Source organism: Pelodiscus sinensis, chromosome 11, assembly GCF_049634645.1.
Source record: "Pelodiscus sinensis isolate JC-2024 chromosome 11, ASM4963464v1, whole genome shotgun sequence".
Lineage (NCBI taxonomy): Eukaryota > Metazoa > Chordata > Testudines > Trionychidae > Pelodiscus > Pelodiscus sinensis.
The window spans coordinates 12,575,158-12,585,877 of NC_134721.1; positions in this window are offsets into that span (position 1 = coordinate 12,575,158).

The window sequence follows — 10,720 nt, forward strand, 5'->3', positions numbered from 1 at the left end:
TGAGCATGTGCAGAGAAAGAGCCAAAGAGGGCTCTGGGGAAGTGGTTCTCAACCTGTAGATCACAGACTGTTTGCAGCCCAGTCAGCACACAGCTGCAGCACATATAACATCCTCAGGGCCATATGTATATATAGATTGTGTGGCTGTGGCCCACGTAACACACAGAGAGCTGTATATGTGACTCACAATGATAAATAGGTTGAGAACCACTGCTCTGCGGCAATGTTGTTATGTCTATTCAGCTTTGTCATTACCCAGGAACTATGAATCCAAACCCTACTGAGAGTAGAAATCTGAAATAAAAAGGCATGTTCTTACAATCCAACTCTGCTAATGGGCTTTTGTTTTTTGAGGAAATGTAATCTGAGTACAGCAGAATATTCAGAATGTCTCTATGGGAGGAACTGTGGTTGCAATGTTGGAAAATAGGCTATAGCAGGGGTGGGGAACCTCAGGCCCGGGGGCCACATCTGGCCCCTGGCTTGCCTGGATCTGACCTCTGAGGCTCAGAGATCCTCCTCCCGCATTGGGGAGACCAGTGCTCTAGCCCCCTGGCACCCAACCACAGGGCTGGAGCACACAAAAACTACTAACCTGGGTCTTCCTAGATCAGTGGTCCCCAACCTTTTCAGGTTGTCGGGCGCCAGGGGGCGTGGCCGTTTGCCTGCCGGGCGCCAGGGGGCGGGGACACTTGCCCACCCGGGGGCGGCCCCCCCAGCGGCATGCCCGGGGGCGGCCCCCCCCATAGCCATGCGCCCGGGGCCGGCGCCCCCCCCATATGCGCCGCGCGTCCGGGGGCGGGGCCAAGGCCGGGGCCGGCGCCGGGGCCGGGGCCAGGGCCAGGGCCAGGGCACGCGCGGTGCCCCCAGGGCGGGGCCGGGGCACCCGGGGGCGGGACCGGCCATGCGCCCGGGGCTGGCACCTGCCGCACGCCCAGGGGCAGGGCCAGCCCAGATTGCTCCGCGGGCACCGGGTTGGGGACCACGGTCCTAGATACTGGTGTGTGAGGGAAATGTGGTGAGTGTCTTTTTCCTTCTCAGTCAGGGGCTTCTCACTTTGCTTCTAACTTGTGTGTGGCCCCCAACTGATTTTTCTGTGGGTCAACGGCCCCTGACACAAAAAAGTTTCCCCACCCCTGGGCTACAGACACTCCTTATCTTGGAATAGATGGGACAAGGCAGATGAAATGCAGCAGCCTCTCTCATTGGTTGAGTTAAGGGCCGTGGATTTACCTCCCTGGCACATTTACACTTAACCTAGATAGGGGCTTCCTAGTCATGTTCTATGTGCACAGAGAAGATTCCAGTATGAAGGCCTAATCCAGCAAGAGGATCCGAAATTGTAAGTGGAGTGCACTGCAGGATTTGTCACTATGGTAATATAATGACTGCTGCATTAATGATGGGGAATTAGTGTAGGATATCCAAGGGATAAATACTCCAGTTCAGGGGATTCGCTGTAACATCAAGGCTATCTTTTAAAATACTAATGGATGCAATGTACACTCAGCAAGATATAGGGGTCCTTTCCCTCTGCTATTATATTACTGCATCATAGTGGTCTCACTTATGTGATTAAAAATACATTGCATGCTACTTAGTAGTTTTTTGATTCTTTGTATTAAGACTCAGATTTTAAAAAATGGCTAAAGAAAGGTTTAGTTATTTTCCACTTACTCATTTCAGTTATGACTGTGAAATGTAATTTATCAAATGCACAATGAGAGGTTATCAAACTCTTGTTTCAGTGAAAGAAAGAGGAACATTACCCTCAAGAGATAAATCTTTCATTAAACTTTGCAAAGACCTTAAGCAGTTTCTACCCCATTTATCATTTCTAGTCTTTTTTACGCTCCAGTTGCGAGTGCTTGGAAGGCAGCACAAAGCAGATATCCAAAATAAGAGATGATTTGCTAGCAGTATAGATGAAATCATCTCCTCCATATCTAACATTGGTTTCCACCTCAGGTTACTGCTAAAATACATAATTTTCTGTGTTTCATAAGGAAGTCACCATTTTTTATTTTATTTTTTTTAACTTTACTTAACTAAGCCATTGGCTCTATATGGTAAATTCTTAAGACACAGTGAAGGTCATAGGGGCTTCTCATTTGAGCAGTGAGGATGAAACGGGGAAAGGATAACCTCACCTGCAAGGGAGACATTTCGACAGAGCAGAGTGGGCAGCAGCTGTGCATACTGGGATGCAGCTGGCTTTTCTTCCCACTCCCCTGACTATAAGGGAGCGATGGCAAAGTACTTGGATTCTATACATGCCTCTGACTCCTGGCTAGTGAAGTAAGGGGATGGAGATGTAAATCACAGAATCCAAGTACTGCCCACTCACTTCCTTATCGTCAGGGGAGCGGGAAGAAAACCAAGCTGCATCCTGGTATGCATGGCTGCAGCCCTGTCTACTCTCTCACAACTTCACCCTGGCCCCACCCAGCTAACGTTGGGATTGCTCAGTAAGGAGCTGAGCACTCTCACCTCTTGCTAAGGTGGTCAGAATTGAGGGTGTGCACTCAGAACCTTGCAGGATTGAAGCTACTGTAAATCATATCTGACATTTTGATTAGGTGCTGAGAAATAACATTTTGCTTAACTTGAAGATGTTGAATAGGGATGGTCAAAATAGCTTTGGAGGTGTAATGGGGTAGGGGGAATGAGTGTCTTCTTTCCTCCTGGACTATCACCCCACTTCAGCGCCCCCTGTAATGTTCTGGTTCTCATTGTGCAAGGTCCCATGCACATGTGCACACACAGTAAGAAGGAAATAGCCCAAAATAGTTCTTATCTAGATAGACAAGGCAGAGTAAGGACAGGAAGGGGGAACAAAAAGGCAGAGGAGTGATTTGTCCAATAACACATCATGAGTTTTAAATATGTGGGTGGTGAAGCACTGGGGGTTACGTAGGGAGGTGGTGGAATTTCCATCCCTAGAGATTTTTAAGTCCCAGCTTGACAAAACCCTGCCTGGGATGATTTAGTTGGGGTAGGTTGTGCTTTTAGCGGGGGGTTGGACTTGATGACCTCCTGAGGTCTCTTCCAACCCTAGGATTGTATGTAGGCTCCCAGCTTTAAGAAAGAAACAGCAGATTTAGCTGTTCACCAGTCCTAACTCATGCTCATTTAGGAAGCAAGTCTTCTTTCAAATGGGAAGTCCAAGAGTGCATCTCAATCCGCAGGCTTTGGGGGAAGCTTATATGCCTTCTTCCTAGATGAGAAGTTCAGGGACTGTTTGCCCCTGTCCTCCACAACTTCAATGGGATCTATTCTGAGCCACATACACCCCTTTGCAGCAGGTATGAGAGGACTAGTGGTCTGACTATTTACTCCATCATTGTGGAGTATTTTGGGGGGCAGAATGAACATCCTGATTATTTTTAAGACAGAAATTTTAAAAGGAGATTCTCACCCCTCTATGAATGCTTCGAGGTGATGATGCAGATATGTAATGTGACCAAAGGATATTAAAGAAATACAAAATTCTTTCTACATCTAATTGGGTATGTGATATGGACAGTTTCCAAGTTTATGATCTTTCTTTTCAAAATGTATTTTCCATACTTTCCCATAATGATGAAATATATCATGGATATCTATTACCCTCTTCCTATACAGGCTTCCTAGCAAAGGTCTCAGATTATAGTTAGTTGATTAATTGATTCTGTCATGAAGTTGTATGGAATTACATTTCTTTGCCAATTCACCTTCTTTCTGTGTAATAGTCTGATTTATTTTAATGGTAGTAATGTATTCTGGAAAAATCCATTTAATTTTGTAATATCTATATTGAAGGTCTCTAATTTATTCATAAAAAAACCACCAAGAATTTCCCACTGATGACAAATGAGGTTTAAAACTGGCTTCAGTTCTTTCAAAAATTTATAATAAATTTCAATATGTAAAGTAAGAAATTTGTATCTTTATCAAAAGATTAACTGATTTGACAGATGCCAGAAGAAGGTAACTGATCTAAGGTAGCCTTCCAGGTCTGTGTCTCCAGACCAGCATATTTTATCATATGCATGGAAGCAAAGATCCTTGAACACTGAAAGTTTGTTCCAAGGAGCTAAGATAATTGTGAGCATGATACTCTTTGATTTCTCAAGAAACTTGCAGTATTGTTTTTATTCTACTTACATTGACTTAGCTTATTATTACTTCCGTATTGGGGAATTCCCTAGGGGTATGTCTACACTAAAACGTTAATTCGAGTGATCTTAATTTGAAATTGTTAATTCAAATTAAGATAATTCGAATTAACGCATCTACGCACAAAATGCAGCTCGAATTAGCATTTTGCTAATTCAAAATACTGCATCCACACCGACTGGACACAGAATCGGATTTAAGGCCAGCCAGAACCAGGTCAGGCAGGGCATCAGGTCAGGAATGTCTGTGTGTGGCTGCTGCCTGAGGCTATCTGACACCAGTGCTTAAAGGGACACCCCCCCCCCCCCCAGGCAGCCGGTTCTCAGGTGTCCCTGCTTGCTTGCCTGCCTCGATGAGAGACAGCAAAGCATTTGTGTCTCTGCGTGCTCTGATTGCCCTCACTCCGGATACCACAGCACTCTGCAACACGGAGCCGGAGCTGCCCCTGGGTGCTCTGGTGCTTCTCGTGGATGTGTTGCTGTGAGCCTGGCTGCACTTTCTGCAGGTTGCCATCCTGGAGGTCCATTGGGGGGCTGTCAGTATCCAGGAGGCCCTGCAGGAGAGCTTCCACCCTGAGAAGCACTAAGAGCCTCCCTGTTGTGCCACACTGGGGGCTTGTGGCTCATTCCTCCCTCACTTCCTTCCACTTTCCCCTCCCTAATCCCCCTTCCTGATGTCAAATAAAAGCACATTTCTTGCCAAAAACAAACTCTCTTTATTGACCGAAACTGGGGTGGGAATGGGGATGGGAGAGGGGAGGAGGAAACCTGGGAGGAGGGAGCTGGAAGGGGGAAGCAAGGGGAGGAAGGGGGAGGAGAAGCTCAGGGTTGGGGGTCTTGCCGGACCAACTTGAAATTTCATGCAAACCTGCTCCTGGGTTCGCATGTGGCCTTTGGTGGCCAGGCTGGCAGCTTTCCTATCATAGATGGTTGCATTCCTCTGTCTAGCCTGGAGATCATGGATGTTGGGGGCATCCCCCCAAACCTGAGTATGGTCCACCCTGATCTCTGCCCTGGACCAGGAAGGCACCCACCTTCTCCAGGCCCTGGCAGGTTCCTGGGAGCTGGCAGACTGCTCCAGGGGTGCAGTGGAGGGCTGGCTGCCAGTGGCTTGCTGGCTCATGTTTTGGGGCCACTGGGTCAAGGCAGTGACTGCTGGCTCTGGGCCGGCAGGCTTGGAGCTGGCACAGGCACTGTGGCCAGAGTCTGCCTCTTTAAGGGCTCCGGGGCTGGGGGAAGGGAGAAGAGTTTTCCTGGTTTGGTCCCGAGTGGCCACAAGATGAAACTGAGAAGTTGGAGGGCAGCTAATTCGGACTAAGCGTCTACACAGCGCTTATTCCGAATTAGCTAATTCGAGTTAGGTGTTACTCCTCATAGAATTTAATTCAAAATAGTGGTTTGCTTGTGTAGACGCTATGGAAGTTGAGGGCTTGGTGCCTGCATCTTCCCCTTTTGGGACGCAGAGCTGGGTCCCCTCACACCTTGCCTGGGGCCCCCTGGAAGCTATTCATCTCACTGCACCTAACTGAAGATTTGTGAACCACGGTGTTGTTCCTGTCATTTTCTAAGTGGTGTGACAGTTTGCAATATCTAAATCCCTTTGTGATCCCAGCTTCAGTGATTCAGTGGGAGCAATTAGGGCAACACAAAAGGCATCTGAAAATCACCCCCCCATTATCTAGAATTCAGATACTAGTAGCAAAATAGACGGACTCCAAATATCTATGCTTGAGACATTTAAGAAGTTGCAAATTTTTACAATTAATCATTTCCAGAAAGTCATTTAAGGAATGATCCAAAACCCACTGAGGTCAACAGAAGGACTGTGTCTAGACTGCATCCCTTTTCCGTAAAAGGGATGCAAATTAGACACATCGCAATTGCAAATGAAGTGGGGATTTAAATCCCCCCGGCTTCATTTGCATAAACATGGCCACCGTTTTTTTCCTGCTTGGAGCTTTGCCGGAAAAAAGCGCCAGTCTAGATGGGGATCTTTCGGAAAATAAAGCCTTTTCCGAAAGATCCCTTATTCCTTTTTTAAAGAGGAATAAGGGATCTTTCGGAAAAGGCTTTATTTTCCGAAAGATCCCCATCTAGACTGGCGCTTTTTTCCGGCAAAGCTCTGAGCCGGAAAAAAGCGGCAGCCATGTTTATGCAAATGAAGCGGGGGGATTTAAATCCCTGCTTTATTTGCAATTGCGATGTGTCTAATTTGCATCCCTTTTACGGAAAAGGGATGCAGTCTAGACACAGCTAAGGAGTCCAGTTGTCTTCAGTGTAGGGGTTGCCAACTCTCCATGATTGTTCTGGAGTCTTCAGGCACTAACAATTAACCCTTAATTAAAGATTATGTCATGTGATGAAACTTCCAGGAATATATCCTACCAAAATTGACAACTTAATTTCAGTGGGCTTTGAATCAGGCCTTCGTGATTATAATGCTTGCATTTTTTTGCTTCTTTGGAAGCTTGTTGTCTATGTAAAATTCTAGTGTAAAATATACATCTTCAAATCTTATCGAAATGAAGCTGATATATGGTATATATTAGATCTTTTTTAACTAATAAATAATTTCCCCTAACTTCTGAACTTTTTGTAATTATGCAAATCAACTGAGGACAGGCTTGTTAATATCTGATTAGACAGGTTGTTAGACATATTTTCTCATGCTAGCATTTTACTTTCCACTCCAGGGGCTTTACAAGTGTGTAGAAGTCAGCAAATAGTAAGAAATTCAACTTGGTGCAGAGAACAAATTAAACGCTTCACATAATGAGCTTCTTAAAAATCAGAGGCTTTGCCTTTGTCAAATTAGTCTTCTCACTATGCCTTTACTTCAAATAAGAGAATGTTTAAAATAATGTCGATTTCAAGTTGCCAAGACATTTCCACATGACTTTTCACAAAATTGGAAGGAAGCTCTGTCTAAGATAAGTTGCTTTGATTTTAATGAATTAAGATGGTAGTCATTAACTACACATATAAATCCATTACAGATCACCTTCAAAAAAACAAACAAAAATGTTTGAATTGCATTTTCTCTCAGATCATCTTATTTTTATAGTAGTTTTGGTGTTGATGGTAATTTGCTGCATTTTGTGTGAGACCTATTCATTATTCATATTACAGAAAACTTATGACAGTGCTCCTTTATTTGAAGCATATGCAATTGACAGTCTGAGAAGAACACATCTGAAGTAGACTATCATTACATATAATTTAATAATGAATTAATTTAATGAGATGCAATTAAAACAGGAATTCCAAGGAAATCTTAGGTAGGTGACTTGTTTTTTTCTTTGAATTTGTAAATATTTGGAATAAATTGTGTTGATTTTTAACATGTATGTTACTATGGCTGAAGTTTCATACTAATTATGATAGAACTGAACCAGAGATCTCTCTAGTAAATTTATAATGCTATATACCACTTGTGCTAGAGCATTTCAATTCGATTTTTTAAAACTGTGCTTCTTGTGCATAATTCATTGCAAAACGGTGTATTTGAACTCTCTCTTTCAGTCTTGAAAGCTGATATTTGGGTCAGAGGGTGGTTGGTCTGATCGGCCTGATCTACACTAGGACCTTAGTCTGAACTTAGCCCGCAAAGGTTGATTTTCTAAGTGATGTGCCCACCCTACCAAGGCCATTTTTATGGAATACTGTGTGGTCCTGCTTTTCACGAGGAAAAATGCTATTCCAGAACATGTAAGTCCGAAATAATGTGGATGTAGATAATCTGGTGCCACTAATTCAAACTAATTGGCCTCCAGGAGGTCTCCCCCAGCTCCCCAGAGTGCTTTCTGGGGCTCTGAATCAGAGGCAGGGTCCATTAATGTGGATGCGCTACCTCAGACAATATTTGATTCTTTCCCTTAGTGAGGACATGGAACTTTGAATTTGTAAAATTGGGTGCGTAGAAGTCGAACTTAGTAAATTCGAAATAATCACCTAGTGTAGACATGGCCAAATAGGCCAGATTCCTTGTTGCACATAGTGGACAGAGTTTAAATGAGGCTTTATGGTGCTGCTCCGAAAACGGTTATCCATATACTTAATTTACTATTGTGAGAAATCAAATTGACGTGGCACTACAATCAGTGGAAAAGTTAAGCATGTGTTTGAAGTGTTTGTTGGATCAGGATCTTTGATGGAATCTCAATTCATATGTCAGTTTGTGTCTCCAACCTGAGACATTCCTGTTGAACCTGATATTTCAGAGGGCAGATTCCCAGCAAACTCAGAAATAGCAAACTCCCTGAGAGTATATGAAATCAGGAACTCAGACTCTGAATTATTGTAACTCACTGATCATTTTTGAAAATATAAGCTTTAGAGTTCTCTTTGTCCCTGATAGGAAAGTACATCCATAAACCTGTGGACAGTTCAGAGGGGCAGCCATGTTACTCTATAACTTTAAAAATGAGTAGTCCTGTGGCACCTTAGAAACTCACCAAAATATATAAAATCATGAGCTTTCACAAGTAAAACCTACTTCATCACATGAATTATTGGTTATGTCTTTTTAAAGATGTTACAAAAAACAAAGATAGATATATAAAATAGAGACTGATAATTCTAAATAAAGCAATAGAAAATGTCAGACTTTTAGAGAAGTTGTCTGCTGAAATTATTATTATATATATTATAAATGACTATAAAATACTATATATATTATAAATACAATCATTTGACAAAGTTGAAGTGAATAATTGTATGCTAAGAGTAACACATGTAGCAGTTCACTATTACAATGAAAGCATAATTTGTATTCTGTGATTATTGTGATTTAGCAAATTAATATTTGTGTTCCTCAAAAGCTGAGCATCAACTTTTTCTGTGTGTTTCATCTGTCTTCTACTCTATGGGATTGAAACTGAACAAAATGCCAATGAAAGTATAACAATACTAGGTAAAAAACACGACTGAGTTACAGCAAATTCAACATCTAATATTACTCCCTGTGATGATTTCATATTCTGTTGCTATGGGTTGTAAAATTGTACATAAAAAGGAAAGTTGTATACAAAGCAGAAGTGGGATGAAGGTTCAAAATATGGAGGTGAAGTTCAAACTCATTACAAATTAGGAATGTTGAATTCATGGGTAAGCTAGGTGAGGGAACGCACTGCCTTCCCAAACCACCAGCCTGGCCCCACTCATACTTTACCCCAGAATGCTTACTGTAGGTGTACTGGGGTCAGAGTGTTTCTGCCCCCAAGCACCTGCCCTCCCGTGCTCTGGGACCAGGGAAGCTGGGGCTGCATGCTGCCAGGTCTCCACTTGCTCAGGGGCCAGAAAGGTAGAACCACGCACTGCCCCACTTCCACCTGATGTGGGAGGTAGGGCCTGAGCAGAAGGGTGGGGTTGAGTGCGGTGTCTGGGGCTTGTCTTTCCCAGCCCTATCTTCACCCATGGTTGGATCTGGGGATTTATTACCCATTATACAGCTATGTGCATGAAGGAAAATTCTCATCAAGATTAAGTTTTGGATTTGTCCTTCTCCCAACAGAGACCCGTATTTATTTCTTAATTTTGAAAAAAAATAATTACCTCACTTCCTCCATATATTTATGGTTGCTAATTTCCATGACAGTTTTCAAAAGGCAGATTCATGTTTTCCATTCACAAAGTTCCAATTTTTTGTGCCTGAGAGTTAGTTTTATTTATTACTAGAAGATTTACCTGGCATTGCTTGGGTCCTTAACTCAATGAATTTTTGTTTTTTGGAAAATAAAATGAAAATGTACATGCTTTCTTTGAATCATTGTTGTGAGAAGGGTTGGAGATGAGAGGTTCAGTGTGCAGGATGACCTGGGAAGAGAGGACAACCCCAGCCTTTTCTCACTGCAGAAGGTTGGGACCAGGTGAGAAGTGCCTCTCCATGGCTGCTGCAGCAGCTCCAGCAAGCACAGCGTGGGAGAGGGTGGGGGATGCATGTCTACTGGCTGGGGCAGGTCCAGATTAGTTTGCCCCTTGGGCTCAGCCGCCAAAGTGAGGAATGCAGCAAATTGTGCACTTTCCCTTCACTTCCTAATGAAGGGGAACTGCCAGCAATGTCCCTGTATGAACTGAGAGTTGGGGGGTGGGAAGGAAGGGATCCTATTGACTTACTAGCCAATAGCCTGTCATAAGACAGGATTTTTGGGTCTCTCCTCCATGTCCGTCTCTCTCTCTCTCCGCCTCCTCCTCCTGCCTCCCCCCCCCCCTCAACTCTCTTCCACCTCCTGCCTCTGTCTCCGTCTCTCTATTTCTCTTCTCCTCCCCCTCTTGCCTCTCACTTGGGGGACTGTGGAGCCCACTTGCTCCTCCATGGCATCCCGGCTGAGTGGCACAGAAGTCAGCTGAGCTGCACGGCGGGAGGCAAAGGGGGGCAGGGCGGTGACGTTCACGGCCAGGGGGCGGGGCCTGGAGCTGCTGTCACACCATACTTCACCGCCCCACCTCCCTTCACTTCCCACTGTGGCACTTGGCTGACTTCTGCGCTACTCAGCCATGGTTGCCGTGGGGGAGCAAGCTGCCATTTGGGCTCCTGCACGGCGGACTGGCTGAGCAGCGCAGAA